Here is a 20,487-nt window from a genome sequence, read left to right on the forward strand (position 1 = left end):
CATGACAGGCCGATGAGTTACAAATAAGTCTACATGAAAAATGAAGTAACAGCACCACCAGGAGGTATGTGTATGGAAGTTACTAAGATATGAAAAATTAAGGAACGGCCAATCAGAGTTCATCACACAAACACAACTTGAGTCAGGATGGTCTCACAGACATTCTAACAATATTTCAAACTTGTATCCAATCAGATGTACAGATAACTTGTCCCATGGTGCATCTCATGTTTACTTCACCATATAAAAGTCCATTACACGTTGCCATCTTTGTCAGTTCTCTAATGCCTGCAGGCTGTTTATATATTATAATATATCCTAAAACCCAGCAGGCATGTCATCTCCCAGGTTTACCAAGCAGGAGAGCACTGCACTGGTCCACGCCGTCCAGGACTTTTATCCCCAGCTGTTTGGGAACAAGAGGAGGTCGACAGATGCGCATGTTAAGAAGGCCCTCTGGGAGTCTATCACAAATGCGGTTCAATTGGTGTTGGGCGTCCAGAGGAGCCAGGATCAGATCATGCGGAGATTCGGAGATATGAGGTTGCGCTTGTCCAAAAAAGTCGACCTCATAAGGGATACAAGCCCGTAAAAGAGGGGGCAAAAGAAAGGCCCCGCGGAAACTCTACCTACTCCCTTATGAGGTGACTTTATGCGAGCTCCTCAGTCTCCGGGTCCCCAAAAGATTTCAATCCTCTCCATCCTCGGCCTCCTCTTCTTCCCTCCCAGCTGCTGGATCTGAAAGTCCTGACCCAGGGGCCAGGGCAGCTGCTTCTCTGTCCGGTGGCCTGATAGGAGCGGAAAGAGAATCTGAACCAGGTAACTATCCAACTTCATATAATATATTAATATTTGATTAGATTTTTAAGAAATGTGTATATAGTCAGATACTAAACCTATATAGATCTCACAACATACGCTACATATGATGTTTAGATATCTGATTTTAGATTAGTGACACATGAAATAGGAATGATGTTTCTTGCGCTCTACAGAATATGCGTCACAGAGCGAAAATGGAATTGCGCATCCGTGAAATCACTATCATCCACCATTTCATACATTAACTATCGAATCCTAAGACAGTTATATATATTCCTTGTTCTTGTTCAATATTAACAAATATACTATTTTCATTTCGTAATACACCCAATAGCAAATATATTTGAAGTCTTTATGAAATGATACTCATCGCACTACTTTATCCACATGTTGGTCAAATGACGGATGCGTAATTCCGCTTGTAATCATTGCGCAATGATCCCAAAAAATAGAATTGCGCATACACGTGAACATGGGTTTGCTGTAAGTGGCATTGCTTTACACATGTTGGTCAAATGACGGATGCGTAATTCCGCTTGGAATCATTGCGCAATGATCCCGAAAAATAGAATTGCGCATACACGTGAACATGGGTTTGCTGTAAGTGGCATTGCTTTACACATGTTGGTCAAAATGAAATGTGAATTATTATATATGTGAAGAATACAGTATTCTTATTTTCAATATTATACATAATAAAAAAGATACTAGCAGAATCAAAATAAATAATAAAATATGTCCATCAATTGATGAGAATGAAATAACACAAAAAATTAATTAAAGCTACATTAAACAACACAACTGATTGAAAATAAGAGTACAGGATATATTTATGATGAATTTAATTGAGGAAACAATTAACTCATGGGACTACCAAAGGATTAATAGTTTTTAATTGATTTGGTAATAATGTAAAGATTTTAAACATGGTATGATTTGTATTAATGATATCCAATCCTCATTTAATATATTACAGATCGTGATGTTGGTGCTGGAGCCTCAAGCCAGGGCTTGTCACAGTATGGTATGTCTCATTTTAATTGACATTTGTCTTAGAAATATGGACAGAACATTACATACAAAATCCACATTGTTCAATATTTATATGTATCCGCAAAATGGATTTGTAAAATATTTACAAATAAGAATAAAAAACAAACAAACATAGGATTACATTGTAATACTAATCTGAAATTTTTTCGAATTTAAGATATCCCATCTATTCTTGATATCTTCATTTTAATGTAAGATTCTTTGAATGTCCAATTTATATTCTTCCCCTGTGTATTGCTTAATCTTATTTGGATACATTTTGACAAAATTCACACACTTTTGCATATGTTTTGATTTTTAAAATATAGATTCAATTTTTGAAATTGATCACGTCATTTAAGGGACATGCCAACTAAATTTTACATTGAATGATTTTGAAACGTGATTTTATTGTTTTGTATAAACATTTTCTTAGCTAAATTGGTTCAGTCTATTGTTTTAGTTCTTCTAAAAACATATTGATTTTGTTTTAGGCTAAACAATGCATTACTGGTATTATCCGGCTGTTTTTTATGCATAAATTGGCCTTTTTTCAAAATTTAAAATCATGTGTTCAGATAACAGTAGTACATAGTTTCAAATAGTATACAATTACACATTTTGAGCTTCATGTCCCTTTAAGAGAGGATAATTAAATAATTTTTAGGATATCCTTAAATAACATATTAGATTGTAATTGTATGCTCCATCCCATTCATTAGTATAAAATATAAAAATATCCCAGCGCCTACTAAAACCTTATCGGCCCAGGGGGGTGATACCTAGTTATCACCTAGAGACAATAATAGATAAGAAGGTAAATCCTAGGCGCCAATGTATGGCTAAGGTATAGAGTATTAAAAATGTTTATTACAACTCGGCGTACAATGTTAAAATACAGTTAAAATACAATGCTAAAAGGCATGGATCCACGCTATAACAATAAAAAATAATGGTAAATAATAACAATTTACACAGGGCAATTGGGCAAAGAACAGTATTACACAATTGTGCTGCAAAGTGACTTGGTGCAATACTCCAAAATGCTAAAAATGGGGTAAAAGACAACCAAAGGATACAATAAGAAAGTCCAATAAAAGCAGTGAAAAAAATCAAATTATCAAAAATAATGTCCAATGTGAAAAAATGTGTTCTTAGAAAAGTCAGTGCAAGAGGTAGTCAATATGTAAAAAAATTTAAAAAAAATCAAAACTTCACGACCTTGATCCAAAATCAATCCGCTGGGATACTCCTATTTGGTGTGCTTCCAATGTGAAAAAGATAAAAAATATGGATAAAAAATATGGAATGTTGGTGAAGGTGTGGCCAGCCTGGGGTGGCTGGAATGGTGAAGATAAGTGCACAATAAATAACACAGTGCAGGCAATTCCAAAAAATAAAAAATAAAAAATGAAAAATATAAAAATATCAAATATCAGGGGGAAAAAATATATATAAAAACCTGTGGAGAGAAAGATAAAAAACAATGTGTAGAATGATCACAATATATTCCTCCAATTGAAATAAGGCTTACCAGTGTTGTCTACGCGTTTCGGCCTTCTCTGGGCCTTTATCAAGACTGGTGTATGTTGCTTACTGATGGCCTTATATAGGGGATGTATAATTACAACCGGAAGTGCTTTGATTTAGCCACTTCCGGTTTGACGATTTTTGTGTTTATCAAAAATAGTAAAGCTAAGTCAGATAGGTTATTTGCTGTCATAGTTAGTAAATCAAAAGTTGCTTTATTGTATTATTAGTATTTGGAGGGTCTTTATTTATAATTTATCAAGTGTTTGTAAATACACCGTGTTTGTTTGTGACGTCACTTCCGGTTTAGCCATTTCCGGTTTGACGATTTTTGTTGGTCACAAATAGTTAATAACTAAGTCTAGTAGCCTATTTGCTATCACAGTTAATAAATGGAATGGTGCTTTGTTTAAATTTCTAATGTTTGGGAGATCAATGTTTGTAGTCTGTCGTTTGTTTATAAATCCTCCTTATTGTCTGTGACGTCACTTCCGGTTGTCAATATAAATCTGTTTGTTATTAGAGGTATGACATAGGTCAATCCTAGTATACATGATGCGTGTTTCTTTCGAACGGTTATGCGCTAAATTTATCCCTAGGGAGTTAGTAATGAGCCCTTCGTGATCAGTGTATTTTATAACTTAGAGTTATATTATGATCTGAGGACTAGTGTATAAATGGTTTGAGTAATATCTCCATAAAAGGTTGGAGCAGAAGGATAAAGGGTTATACACCAAATAGTGCAGATCTTTTAATAATTTCAATCTTATATATTATGTGTAATCCCTAATATAGTTAAATGTTATTTTATTTAATTTGCATTATTCACTCTTGTGAATGACTATTAACCCTACGATGATAAATAAAAGAATAAAAATATATACATATAAACTGGATTTTTAATTGTATGATTATGGTATATTTTAAATATATTTTTAATTGTATGCTTATGGTATATTTTAAATATATTTTGAAATATAGTGTTCTCAGTATGATTAATATCGGTGGATCATCAATGTGGGGGTGTAATTATCAGGAGAATGTCCTTTGTATGTTGTATCTCAGAGATATGATAAATAGATGAGTTTTTAATGCCAGTATCTTAGTATGATATACTGGATTGAATATACTAGATTGGATGTTGGAATATTGACTGGGTGTTAAAATATTCCGATATTTTGAAAGTTTATGCTATTTCTAGCTGTTTTCAGGGACTGTGGTATAAATTTTATATGAGATAGGTGTCTCTGCTAATTGAAATGTCAACATAATCAAATTGGCTGAGCTTGCAAGGAGAGCAGATTTTATTAGCGTATCTCTATATTTACACAAAATATTAACACAAAATATTACTAGCTGTTTTCAGGGACTGTGGATGGGATGGAATAAAAAAGGACTTATAGCGTGGATGGGATGGAATAATAAAAAGGAGGCCTGATGTCTAGTGTATGGCTCGGTGGCCTTTAATTAGTTGAAGAATTTGATTACATCAAATTGCATTAACTTGAATTTCGTTTTTTTTAGAACTTAAAATAGAGGAGTGATGTCATTCTTATTATATATAGATTGATTCTATATGGAGACCAGTGCCTTAGAGAAGGAGGCTGAAGGGTAAGGATTATATCTAGTTATAATGAGGTTGGAATTTTTAGTAGGTAGTAGGTAGTTTTTAGTAAAAGCTTCTGTGCTTTTGGATCAACAGAGTTTATCTCCTTCTTTGTGGGGAGAGGTACCTCTGTAGTAAAGAGTCAGAATTGGGGATAAATACCTCGAGGGGAGAGGATCACTAGTGCAGGTGTAGAGATGTTATGTTATGTTAAATAAATGAGAGAGGTCTTCTTTGTTGTTTAACCCCTTGGGGTACAGACAGTCCAGGTTGAAGATCCACTTTGATTCGGCGGTTAGTAATTTCTTTGTGTAATTGCCGCCTCTCCAATCCTTTCGTACCTTCTGTATGCCCATGTATGTCAAGTCCTTTATATTTCCCTTGTGTTTGCTTGTAAAGTGTCTGTATAAAGCGGTATCTGTGTTCAGTTTTTCGATAAGTCGTAGATGTTCACGTATCCTTTCTCTCAAGGACCTCGAGGTTTGGCCCATGTACTGTAGACCACACGAACATTGCAATGTGTAAATCACTCCGCTGTCCTGACATCTAATCAGCTCGTGTATTTTATATTTTTCTTTTGTATTAAAGCTGTTGAATGTGTTGGATTTGTTACCGTTTTTGCATGCTTTACAAGATCCGCAAGGGAAGAAGCCTTTCACTTCTTTTCCGAATGTATCTCTGATCCCCAGATTCTTCTTTTTTTCTATACTGGGAGCAAGTCTATTCTGTAAGTTCTTGGTTTTCCTGTATACAAATTTGGGTCTTTCTGGAATTTTTTCACCAATCAGGTCATCTTCTTTTAAAATTGACCAGTGTTTTTGAAATATTTTTTCGATGATACTCTAATTTTTAGGATATCCTTAACTAACATATTAGATTGTAATTGCATGCTCCATCCCATTCATTACATCAACATATGGAGTAGAGAATTCATTAACAGCAACATTGTCAAATCAATATATTTTTATATTAAAGGGACACTTAGCTAAAATTATTACTGTTGTCATTCAGATAGAGCATGCAATATTAATCAACATTTAAATATAATACTATAATCATATTTTAAATTTTCTATTGATAAATGTATTTTAAAATCAAGAATGTACGTTTATCTGCAGCTCCATTTTGGTTGACCAACCTGGGTTTTTATTGATGATTGGTGGATACCTTCAACAAACAATATTTATTGAATCCAATATTGCTTATCTGCCTTTAAGATTAAAATGTTGCAAAATTAAAATTATAATAGGAGTCAATGTTAAATAATTTGGAACAGTTTGAACAGTGAAATCACTGATAGAAATAAATCATGTCAGTGTCCCTTTGATAAACAATAGATTCATTAATCCTTACATTCTTTGGATTAAACAATATTGATATATAATTCACATATTCACTGTTTGAGTTACTTTCTAGATATAAGCATACTCTAACAGCACCATGATTACATATTTGTACAAATCAATTTGGTTTGGTATTGTGATCAATATGTGTTGTGTCCTAAACAAGATTACTGTACATTGCACAAATGGTTCGATGTGCCACATGTCTTTGTTTATATTTGTCAACAGCTGTTAATCAAAATGTGGTTTGTGTGTATTCTTTTAAGAACATTGATCAATGGGTATATTTAGATATGCAATAGCATCGTATGAGATGAGTTTGATGTCTAATATAGTCAGAAATTAAACATATGTTAAATACATCATTTTTTACAGAACCCCCTTGATTCAATCAAGCATTTTTTATTCTAATGACTGCTCTATTCTTCACATTTTCAAGTTGATTATTCTTATAAATCGATACAGATGTGATTTAGTGCTATCCCAAATGTGTTCACTAATATATATCTATATCATTCATAGAGAGAGTTGCTGTGGGGAGCCCAGAGGGATCCAGCACCGACACAGAGCTGCCTTTGCAGTCTTCTGGTAAGTCCATTGACTCATTTATATGTCATTGAAGGTGTATTGGTAATCAATATCATGAGCATGATTCTGATGAAGCATAACATTTGAAACAAACATATTATTTACTCCTCTGATTATATATAAATTTTATTTTAATATTGAAAGATTAAGAATTACAATTTTCTTAGTCTACACCTTTGTTATTCAGAAGATGTATAGCATATGTTTGTTTCCATGTTCAATTTTGACAACAATCATCAAGTGATACACACATGAGAAATCTTAAATGTTCAATGTACTATGCTTTTATAATTTTTAAATTAATACAAACAATAAATCGAAAATCTGAATCATTGAGAATAACAAATCTAATGTCATTTGTATGCTCCATCAAAATGATGTAAATCATAACTTTGGGTGTGTAGATCTTTAATGCAACATTGATGTGTGTTTTCAGTCTGTTTAAATGCACACCTAACCTATAGCCTAGATACTAATGTAACCGCAAAGTAATTGTGAATGCGTTTACGTAATGATGTGTTAAACAGCGTAATAGCATTAATCTTATCCTTAAAGGGACATGAAACCCAATGTTTTATCTTTCATGATTTAGAAAGAGCATACAATTATAATCAACTTTCTAATTTACTTTTCTTATCTAATTTGCTTCTTTCTCTGGATATTCTTTGCTGAAAAGCATATCTAGATATGCTTAGTAGCTGCTGATTGGTAGCTGCACATAGCTGCCTCCTGTGATTGGTTCACCGTGTGCATGGCTATTTCTTCATTAAAGTATATCTAAAGATTGAAGCAAATTAGGTAATATAAGTAAATTGGAATGTTGTTTAAAATTGTATTCTCTACCTTAATCATGAAATGAAATGTTTGCGTATAGTGTCCCTTGAAATACATTCGTATGTTAATTTATTCTTAAATGAGCTTACCGTCAGATGAGAATGGCAGGTTCCCGGTATCGATTCCTCCGATACCGACTATATCCACCTCGGAGATGCTGGGACGCAACATTTCCTCCCATCTGCGGTAATCGACTACCAGTGCAGGGCCGCCACCAGTTCCTGCGGCATGTTGGGACTCCCGGGTTATCTTTTTTTTAAGGTCCATCTTGCAGTCCCGGTAACGATGTTTAATAGAGTCCATATCTCTATTCCGTACACCCACTGCATTGACTGAATTCCTTATCTCCTGCCAGAGCCTCCTCTTCTCAGTCGGGGTGGTCTTCTGATGCTGCAGCCTCCTATACCTGGCCATATAGGCTTCTACGAGGGCCTCCTTCTCCTCCATAGAAAACCTCGCCTCCCTAGTCACCTTCGCCTTCCCCTGTGACGATGCCCTCTGTTTCCCGGACTGTGAAGCCCTACTCTGTCCGCCACTGGGCCCAGCCACTTGTTCGTCTTGAACCAAGTGGCTGGGTCCACCCACCGCTTCCACCCCCACTTCCTGCCCACCTTCCTGCCCCCCTTCCTGCCCTGTTCCTCTCCCCCTCCCTCTCCTCCCCCCTCTACCTCTCCCCTGCCTGCCCTCCATCTCTTCCCTAAACTAAACCCCAAATAAGCAAACAAAAAGTGAGTGTGATCAAATGAAAGGGGGTCAAAATAAAGAACTAAAAAGACAAAAAAAGTGCTGAAAGTGTGAAAGGGATATAAATAAAAGAGGGTAAGGAGTATTTAAATAAACAAAATGAAGAAGAACACTAAAAGGAGGATATGTAAACTAAATGTAACTAGGGGATGGGATGGGGATGGGGTATGGGATAAGAGTAAATGGGATGAAAGGGAATGGGACTACAGGGAATGGGGTATGGAGTGTAGTATGAGAGGGTATGGGGTATGGAGTGTATGTAGTGTTATTGATAAGTGTATGTATGTATTGAATGTGTTTGCGTGTAAATGTGTTAAGTGTACAGAAAAAGCACTCGCACACTCACCCAAACCAACTGTCGCTCACTAACTCACACTACCAATAACTGACTCTCTCACACTACCACTAACTCTCAATAACTCACACTACCACTAACTCTCTAACTCACACTACCACTAACTCTCTAACTCACACTACCACTAACTCTCTAACTCACACTACCACTAACTCTCAATAACTCACACTACCACTAACTCTCAATAACTCACACTACCACTAACTCTCTAACTCACACTACCACTAACTCTCAATAACTCACACTACCACTAACTCTCTAACTCACACTACCACTAACTCTGGCCTAGATTTGGAGTTTGGCGTTAGCCGTGAAAACCAGCGTTAGAGGCTCCTAACGCTGGTTTTAGGCTACCTCCGGTATTTGGAGTCACTCAAAAAAGGGTCTAACGCTAACTTTTCAGCCGCGACTTTTCCATACCGCAGATCCCCTAACGTCAATTGCGTATCCTATCTTTTCAATGGGATCTTTCTAACTCCGGTATTTAGAGTCGTGTTTGAAGTGAGCGTTAGACATCTAACGACAAAACTCCAGCCGCAGGAAAAAAGTCAGTAGTTAAGAGCTTTCTGGGCTAACGCCGGTTTATAAAGCTCTTAACTACTGTACTCTAAAGTACACTAACACCCATAAACTACCTATGTACCCCTAAACTGAGGCCCCCCACATCGCCGACACTCGATTACATTTTTTTAACCCCTAATCTGCCGACCGCCACCTACGTTATACTTATGTACCCCTAATCTGCTGCCCCTAACACCGCCGACCCCTATATTATATTTATTAACCCCTAACCTGCCCCCCACAACGTCGCAGCCAGCTACCTACAATAATTAACCCCTAATCTGCTGACCGCAAAGCGCCGCCACCTATGTTATACTTATGTACCCCTAATCTGCTGCCCCTAACACCGCCGACCCCTGTATTATATTTATTAACCCCTAACCTGCCCCCCACAACGTCGCAGCCAGCTACCTACAATAATTAACCCCTAATCTGCCGACCGCAAAGCGCCTTCACCTACGTTATACTTATGTACCCCTAATCTGCTGCCCCTAACACCGCCGACCCCTATATTATATTTATTAACCCCTAATCTGCCCCCCTCAACGTCGCCTCCAGCTGCCTACACTTATTAACCCCTAATCTGCCCAGCGGACCGCACCGCTATTATTATAAAGTTATTAACCCCTAATCCGCCTCACTAACCCTATAATAAATAGTATTAACCCCTAATCTGCCCTCCCTAACATAGCCGACACCTAACTTCAAACATTAACCCCTAATCTGCCGACTGGAGCTCACCGCTACTCTAATAAATGTATTAACCCCTAAAGCTAAGTCTAACCCTAACACTAACACCCTCCTAAGTTAAATATAATTTAAATCTAACGAAATTAATTAACTCTTATTAAATAAATTATTCCTATTTAAAGCTAAATACTTACCTGTAAAATAAAGCCTAATATAGCTACAATGTAAATTATAATTATATTATAGCTATTTTAGGATTAATATTTATTTTACAGGTAACTTTGTATTTATTTTAACCAGGTACAATAGCTATTAAATAGTTAAGAACTATTTAATAGCTAAAATAGTTAAAATAATTACAAAATTACCTGTAAAATAAATCCTAACCTAAGTTACAATTAAACCTAACACTACACTATCAATAAATTAATTAAATAAACTACCTACAATTACCTACAATTAACCTAACACTACACTATCAATAAATTAATTAAATACAACTCCTACAAATAAATACAATTAAATAAACTAGCTAAAGTACAAAAAATAAAAAAGAACTAAGTTACAAAAAATAAAAAAATATTTTCAAACATAAGAAAAATATTACAACAATTTTAAACTAATTACACCTACTCTAAGCCCCCTAATAAAATAACAAAGCCCCCCAAAATAAAAAAAATGCCCTACCCTATTCTAAATTACTAAAGTTCAAAGCTCTTTTACCTTACCAGCCCTGAACAGGGCCCTTTGCGGGGCATGCCCCAAGAAGTTCAGCTCTTTTGTCTGTAAAAAAAACATACAATACCCAAGCCCCCCAACATTACAACCCACAACCCAATAAACCTAACACTAAGCCCCTGAAGATCTTCCTACCTTGTCTTCACCTCACCGGGTATCACACCGATCCGTCCAGAAGAGCTCCTCCGATGTCCTGATCCAAGCCCAAGCGGGGGGCTGAAGAGGTCGATGATCCGGCTGAAGTCTTCATCCAAGCGGGGCAGAAGAGGTCTTCCATCCGATTGAAGTCTTCATCCAAGCGGCATCCATCCGGAGCGAAGCGGCAGCATCCTGAAGACCTCCGACGTGGAACATCCATCCTGGCCGACAACTGAACGACGAATGACGGTTCCTTTAAATGACGTCATCCAAGATGGCGTCCCTCGAATTCCGATTGGCTGATAGGATTCTATCAGCCAATCGGAATTAAGGTAGGAATATTCTGATTGGCTGATGGAGTCAGCCAATCAGAATCAAGTTCAATCCGATTGGCTGATCCGATCAGCCAATCAGATTGAGCTCGCATTCTATTGGCTGATCGGAACAGCCAATAGAATGCGAGCTCAATCTGATTGGCTGATGGGATCAGCCAATCGGATTGAACTTGATTCTGATTGGCTGATTCCATCAGCCAATCAGAATATTCCTACCTTAATTCCAATTGGCTGATAGAATCCTATCAGCCAATCGGAATTCGAGGGACGCCATCTTGGATGACGTCATTTAAAGGAACCGTCATTCGTCGTTCAGTCGTCGGCCAGGATGGATGTTCCGCGTCGGAGGTCTTCAGGATGCTGCCGCTTCGCTCCGGATGGATGCCGCTTGGATGAAGACTTAAATCGGATGGAAGACCTCTTCTGCCCCTCTTGGATGAAGACTTCAGCCGGATCATGGACCTCTTCAGCCCCCCGCTTGGGCTTGGATCAGGACATCGGAGGAGCTCTTCTGGACGGATCGGTGTGATACCCGGTGAGGTGAAGACAAGGTAGGAAGATCTTCAGGGGCTTAGTGTTAGGTTTATTTAAGGGGGGTTTGGGTTAGATTAGGGGTATGTGGGTGGTGGGTTGTAATGTTGGGGGGCTTGGGTAATGTATGTTTTTTTTTACAGGCAAAAGAGCTGAACTTCTTGGGGCATGCCCCGCAAAGGGCCCTGTTCAGGGCTGGTAAGGTAAAAGAGCTTTGAACTTTAGTAATTTAGAATAGGGTAGGGCATTTTTTTATTTTGGGGGGCTTTGTTATTTTATTAGGGGGCTTAGAGTAGGTGTAATTAGTTTAAAATTGTTGTAATATTTTTCTTATGTTTGCAAATATTTTTTTATTTTTTGTAACTTAGTTAGTTTATTTCATTGTAGTTATTTGTACATATTGTATTTAATTAATTTATTGATAGTGTAGTGTTAGGTTTAATTGTAGGTAATTGTAGGTATTGTATTTCATTAATTTATTGATAGTGTAGTGTTAGGTTTAATTGTAACTTAGGTTAGGATTTATTTTACAGGTAATTTTGTAATTATTTTAACTAGGTAATTATTAAATAGTTCTTAACTATTTTAGCTATTGTACCTGGTTAAAATAAGTTGCCTGTAAAATAAATATTAATCCTAAAATAGCTATAATATAATTATAATTTATATTGTAGCTATATTAGGATTTATTTTACAGGTAAGTATTTAGCTTTAAATAGGAATAATTTATTTAATAAGAGTTAATTAATTTTGTTAGATTAAAATTATATTTAAGTTAGGGGGGTGTTAGTGTTAGGGTTAGACTTAGCTTTAGGGGTTAATACATTTATTAGAATAGCGGTGAGCTCTGGTCGTCAGATTAGGGGTTAATAATTGAAGTTAGGTGTCGGCAATGTTAGGGAGGGCAGATTAGGGGTTAATACTATTTATTATAGGGTTAGTGAGGCGGATTAGGGGTTAATAAGTTTATTATAGTAGCGGTGCGGTCTGCTCGGCAGATTAGGGGTTAATAAGTGTAGGCAGGTGGGGGCGACGTTGTGGGCGGCAGATTAGGGGTTAATAAATATAATATAGGGGTCGGCGGTGTTAGAGGCAGCAGATTAGGGGTACATAAGGATAATGTAAGTAGCGGCGGTTTACGGAGCGGCAGATTAGGGGTTAAAAATAAAATGCAGGTGTCAGCGATAGCGGGGGCAGCAGATTAGGGGTTAATAAGTGTAAGGTTAGGGGTGTTTAGACTCGGGGTACATGTTAGGGTGTTAGGTGCAGACTTAGGAGGTGTTTCCGCATAGCAAACAATGGGGCTGCGTTAAGAGCTGAACGCGGCTTTTTTGCAGGTGTTAGGTTTTTTTTCAGCTCAAACAGCCCCATTGTTTCCTATGGGGGAATCGTGCACGAGCACGTTTTTGAGGCTGGCCGCTTGCGTAAGCAACTCTGGTATCGAGAGTTGAAGCTGCGTTAAAAATGCTCTACGCTCCTTTTTTGGAGCCTAACGCAGCCTTTATGTGGACTCTCAATACCAGAGTTATTTTTATGGTGCGGCCAGAAAAAAGCCGGCGTTAGATTTTCGGGTCGTTACCGACAAAACTCCAAATCTAGCCGTCTCTAACTCACACTACCACTAACTCTCTAACTCACACTACCACTAACTCTCAATAACTCCCACTACCACTAACTCACTCACGATAACACTAACTGACTCTCTCACACTAATTCACTCACAATAATGCACAAAATCTCTAAGCTCCAATCTCCAAAAACCCATCATCAACACAGTCAAAGAAGCCATGCTTGTGTGGTGCTTATATACCCTGTGTAAATGTTTAATGATGTACCGGTTTGCGTTGTAAATTGTGTTCAGGTGTGCTTGATTAATAATTAGTATTTGTGCAATGTGTATTAGGTGTGTGAATTTGCGCATGCTCATTTCGAGTATTTGTGGAATGTGTAGAATGCGATGATGTCATAGTGCTCGTTTTCTATAACATTGTCCCATTTTTTTTTCCTTGTTGTTATTTTCCGTATTTCCGCATCTTAAATGATATGCGTATTCCCTGTATTTTATTTTATTAAATTTCCCCCCGCTTCTGAATGTGTAATGCTTATGTGCTTTGTTTTGTGAATGTTGTTGTGACATTTGCGGCGTGTTATTGTTGTGCATTATGTGGTATACGTCATATGACCGAGCTCTGCGTATTTCTCGCGAGATCGAGTGTTAGATGAAAAAAGCGTGTTTGTTTGTTTTTCCATTGATCTCTATGGGAGACTGTCTAACGCGGGCGGGATTCCGCGTGTGAAATACACGCATTAGGAGTATCGTTAGAAGGTTGTTTATAAACTCTAAATACCTGCGTTAAAAAACTCAGTGCGTTAGACATAAACCACGCGTAGCTAACGCACCCCCTCTAACGCAAAACTCTAAATCTAGGCGTCTATATTTACTTACCTGTAAAATAAAACCTAAGCTAGCTACAAAATAAGTAATAATTACATTGTAGCTAGCTTAGGTTTTATTTTTATTTCACAGGTAAGTTTGTATTTATTTTAACTAGGTAGACTAGTTAGTAAATAGTTATTAACTACCTAGTTAAAATAAATACAAAGTTACCTGTAAAATAAAACCTAACCTGCCTTACACTAAAAACTAACATTACAATAAATTAAAAAATGTAATTAATCAAATACAATTATCTAAATTACAAAAAAATAAATAGTAAATTACACAAAATAAAAAACAAAATTATCCAAAATAAAAACGAATTACTCCTAATCTAATAGCCCTGTATAAATAAAAAAGCCACTCCAAATTAAAAAAAACTAACTGCCAATAGCCCTTAAAAGGACCTTTTGCAGGGCATTGCCCCAAAGAAATCAGCTCTTTTACCTGTAAAAAAAAAATACCAACAAACCCCCAACAGTAAAACCCACCACCCACACAACCAAACCCCCCCCCCCCCCCAAATAAAAGCCTAAATAAAACTATGCTAACCATTGTCCTGAAAATGGCATTTGGATGGGCATTGCAGTTAAAAGGGCATTTAGCTCTTTTACATTGCCCAAAACCCTTTTGTAAAATTATGTTTCATATACCTTATTGTTTTCTTATGCAATTGCTTCTGTAATACTGTGTCTTATGTGTTTAACTTTTGTAAAAATGCTCAATATATTCATAATATTTTTTGCTACCTCTTGTCTCTATAACAAACTACATTATTCAATTACTCCTTCTCCCTCTCCACCTGCACTGTTCATTAGCCCATCTCTCTTAAACTCACCTTACTTTTGTACTCATGAACTTTACCTATTCCTAAAACACTTTCTCTCCCCCCTGCACCTTGTCTCAAAAGCAGTCTCACTACTGCAAATCTGTATCTCATCTCATATCACTCTCCCTCCTGCCTTTACTTACTGCTGGTGACATCTCCCCTAATCCTGGTCCCCAACCACTGCCTAGCCGTGCACATCCATGTATACCGTCCCATAGACTTAGAAAACAAAATTTATATACACATATTAACATATAAATATGTATGTATATATTGATATACGTGTATATTTACTGGGAACACACAGTTCCCATAGACCTCAATGTAAAGGCACTTTTCAGTGTCCTTTTATTTTTCTAACACCCCACTCCCACCAACTTTAGACCCCCAAAACTGCCTAGTGTAGTTGCTAAAAAATGCTACTTTTTTATTATTAAAACTATAATGCCCTCTATTTTGTGGGCATTTGGGGCACTTTAAAAAAAATAATCATAGATTGGATCTTGCAGTGGCAAAAAACAGCCACTTGTAATGGCTGTTTAATTATAACGCACCCGGTTTGTGGGCGCAATATATATGTGCTCCACTTGTAATCTAGCCTTTAATTTTTTCAAGCCAAAGATAAGGAAATACAAATATCTAGTTGTCATTTTGTAAAGTCAGACAAATATTAGAAAAAAAGTAGAATCTAAGCAATAGTTTTGGGTAAAAAATAATATGTGTTTTTTATGTAGTTCTCTGATTTTCAAGGTATGCTGCTTGGTTGAATTATTTTTTCATACTTATCAAGCCATCAGTCATTGCTGTCATCTATAGTCACAGCATTGAGGACACAGTGGGAATGCTGCAGTTATGACAAGTATTATTGCAAGCAAGCATCTATTTGTTCCTGCAGTGCTTTCTAATAACAGTCTCCAGTGCCCAAGCACATCTACAATATTCACACAAATATATGACAGTTATTTGAGTCCACTTGCTAAATGTCAAACTTGTATATGGATTTTGAGAGTGACTGTAAATTGTCTCTGCATTGTTAGTGCTTGCATCTTCAAAAGATCAAAATATCCTTGCACATAGTACTTGTAGTAGTACCTGGCTATCCATCTCATGTAAACCTGCTGAATTAGCAACCAGAAAAGGAAAGGACATACTGTATAAGGACACAAAGCACGAGCCAGACATTTAAATTATTTCCCCCTCCCTGTACACTTAAAAAGGGGTCATTTAAAATATATTACTTTTATTTTTAGAAAATGAATATTTGTTTAAAGGGACACTGAACCCACATTTTTTCTTTTGTTGTTCAGATAGGGCATGCAATTTTAAGCAACTTTCTAATATACTCCTATTATCAAATTTTCTTCGTTCTCTTGCTATCTTTATTTGAAAAAGAAGGCATCTTAATGTGTTTTTTTGGTTTAGAACTCTGGACAGCTCTTTTTTTTATTGGTGGATGAATTTATCCACCAATCAGCAAGGACAACCCAGGATGTTCACCAAAAATTGTCCGGCATCTAATCTTACATTCTTGCATTTCAAATAAAGATACCAAGAGAATAAAGAACATTTGATAATAGGAGTAAATTAGAAAGTTGCTTAAAATTTCATGCTCAATCTGAATCACGAAAGAAAAAAATGTGGGTTCAGTGTCCCTTTAAGTAGTCTCACACAATGGCATGTGAGCTGGAATCAACTGTAAAACTACAAACATAAGTTGGTGTGGAAAATGTTCTGGCAATTTATTAATTTGCTTTTGTCATTTAAAAGGGACATTCCAGCTAATAATGGAATCCACATGGCTGCATTTCAGTTTTTAATAGAAGCATTTTTTTAATATACATGTATTAGCAAATATGATTTTAATAAAATCAATAGCTGTTTTAAAAGTTTATTTGAGTATGCTCTGTGCACCAGCATTTTAAACAAAGCCCACAGAGAGCCTAATGTGCTTGTGCCATCTGTTAATAACTCAATTTGTTAATTTCTGACATGATACAAGTCCCACCGACATTCTGAGCAGCTGCAGTACTTAAAATGCTTGTGCACTGAAAATATATAGCTATGCTTTACATGCATGTACATAGAAATATGTTGAGATCTGTGCATACCCTAAAAGGGGCTAATTAAGTAAAAATAGTTTGCATAAAAAATTGTTCAAAAATTGCAGGCAATTTTTTAAATAATTTTGAAAAAAAAGAAAAATTAGTTACATAGCCATGCTGTCTGGAGAAGCCTGGTTCACAACCAACCCCCCCCCCCCCCCCATTATCAGTCTTTAGCATTAGAAACACAGGCATTGTATTTCACAGCAGCTTGTTTTCTTCTAGGCATTCTCCAGCAGATAATGAGTGTTAAAGTCTTGCATTCTACCAAAGCAAAGGTGGATATAGATACAGCCATATAAATGTGTGGGGAGAGTTAGAAATGTACAATTCGGAAACTTAAAAGGCCGCTAGCAGGGGGTGTCAATCAACCCGATCGTATAGGATCGGGCGGATTGCAGACCACAGTCTCAGAGGCAGCGGACCAGTTAAGGAGCAGAGGTCTTAAGACCGCTGCTTTATAACTGCTGTTTCCACCGAGTCTGAAGGCTCGCGCAGAAACAGGGGCGTCAGGAGCCATTCAGCCCTCGATAAATCAGCCCCTCTATATTTATTTCTTTATTTTCATCATCTTGGTGAAATTGCAACCTGCTAAACTAGTGCCAATATACAGATACAATTTACCCAACAATAATTGAAGAAACCTATAATATTTAAGCATATAAGGATGTCCATATTGTCCATTTCATAAATTCTTGAAAACTTCAGATTCTGTTTGATCTTTGCTTTTCTTTTAAAGAGGTTTGAACTTTGCCTCTCCCTAGCAATTGGAAATCCCTCAGTGTTTCTAACCTCTATTACCTCTGCTCAGAACTGCTTTATGAATATAGCACCCTTTCAATGTAGCAATAATTCAACATATTTTCTGTGCTATTATACAGCTTTACTAGGTGACATCTCATTATATTTGGCATATAACTGGCAGCAGTTAGAAATGTGTCAATGAAAGTATTTTTAAAAAGAACAGGCATTTAAGTGGAAAGACTCAAAAGTCTTACATTTTTGAAGCCCCAGAAAACTTTCTTTTAACACCTGAGGAACATAACTTATTAATATGTTATTTTGATGATAAAATGACATAAACTAATAACTTAATTCCCCTTAAAGAGCCAGATTACAAGTGGAGCTGTATTTAACGCTCCCGCTCTAACTCCGCTAGAAGTAAACTTTTTGAGTTTGCCGGGTATCGCTCGTTTTACAAGTTGAAAGTAAACAATTTTTGTTTGCACGTTAACCTGATGCATGCAAAAAGCGGAAGTTAAAGTCAATACAGCAAAAAAATTGTAAAAGAAACCTAACACCCTACTCGAGCATAAACCCAATCGCATATTCTCAAGTGCACTAACCCGACATGAAAATATGAATATTCCACACTTCAATGTTCTTTACATAGCAGAATATGTTCTACTTATTCATAGATACACACACACACACACACACACACACACACATACATATATATATATATATATATATATATATATATATATATATATATATATATATATATATATATATATATATATATATATATAATGGTATTTTGGTACACTATATATCTATACATATGTATGAATATATAGGTATAGATATATACAAATATATATATATATATATATATATATATATATATATATATATATAGAAGTCTCTTTTTAAAAATACAAAAAAACATATTCTGCTATGTGCAGAAGATTGGAATGTGAAATATTTACATTAAATACACAGTATAACATTTTATTAAATATGAATATTCCATAAATATGATTTTACATGTTTACATCTATATATTCATATGTATTTATGTGTTAATATGTGTGTATATGTGCCTAGAAATACATAAATACATATGTATACACATATAAACAATATATATATATATATATATATATATATATATATATATATATATATATTTTTTTTTTTTTTTTTCCACAGAAAACCTCTGAATTACATTGTTTCCAATGCAGCAAAGGATTCTGGGTAAGATATGCATATTAGGTTCACAAGTCTGCAATTCAGCAGATTCCCTTTACACCAAAGCATCGCTGTTCACGCAGCTTATAAGCTTAGCTAGGGTTAGTGCAGTGATTCATAACCATCCCAGGACAGACTGTTTTGTTGTTTTTGCCACTCATCAGCTGGGAAAAGGTTTAAATCACTGCTGGGTGAAGTTGATTTCTAGACAAAATACAATATTTAAAATTAAGGGGAGGTAAAAAGTGAGTTTAAAATCCTCCACTACGCATTCAAAGGTTTTCTGTGGGAAAAACAAGCCTTCTGGCCTGTCTATATTTGTTAATGAACTACACATTGAGGCCCATTTATCAAGCTCCGGATGGAGCTCGAGGGCCTGTGTTTCTGTGAGTCTTCAGACTCGCCAGAAACACCAGTTATGAAGCAGCAGTCTGAAGACCGCTGCTCCGTAACCCTGTCCGCCTGCTCTGAGCAAGCTGACAGGAATCGCCACAATTCAACCTGTCAGTATATGGCCGGGTTATAACACAATATATTTAATAATTATTCTTTAAAATAAACCCCCAATAAAAAAAATGCATATACCAAGACAATACAATTAATGTAAATTCCTAAATTCTTTTTATTAGTTAAAATTTATAGACACATTGAAATATATTTGTAGAAAACCAGATATGAATCAATACTATACAAGTTTAAATTATTGAAATATGCTATGCGAAGATCATAAAAGTTTACCTTATTTATTCACAATTGAATTGTATTAAAATACCATAATGAGACCAAGATATAAGCCACTAACATTCAGAATTACAATTAAGTTAATTAACCCACAATTGATTCTAATACAATTTTAATTGGATACAGTTACTAAAAGTACATACTGTATATTCTTAATGTAAGCAGTCAGTTTAAATGCCAATGTATCTAAGCTGAAATAAATCCTTAATTACTTACAATTAAGACCAATTCTAATATATATATATATTTACAAAGATAAATTATTTAGCACTAAGGATTAGTTTTAAAGTACACAAGCTATGAAATACAAGGTTAAAATACAATTTATTCCTTTAAATCTGCTAACTGCAGCGACTATGAATATATTTTGTTTTAAATATTACCTATATTTAGCAACCTTTTATACTTTACACAAAATGACCAAATCGATAATTCAGTTTCCAAAAACTTCTTTGTTCCACCTCATATGAAAATAAGTGTCTTTGCAATGGATTAGAAAAGGTAGCCCAATTTGCTTATAGTTTGACTGTTTCCCACAAAACAGTTGTCAGTCC

The sequence above is a fragment of the Bombina bombina genome, chromosome 2 (assembly GCF_027579735.1).
Source record: "Bombina bombina isolate aBomBom1 chromosome 2, aBomBom1.pri, whole genome shotgun sequence".
Classification (NCBI taxonomy): Eukaryota; Metazoa; Chordata; class Amphibia; order Anura; family Bombinatoridae; genus Bombina; species Bombina bombina.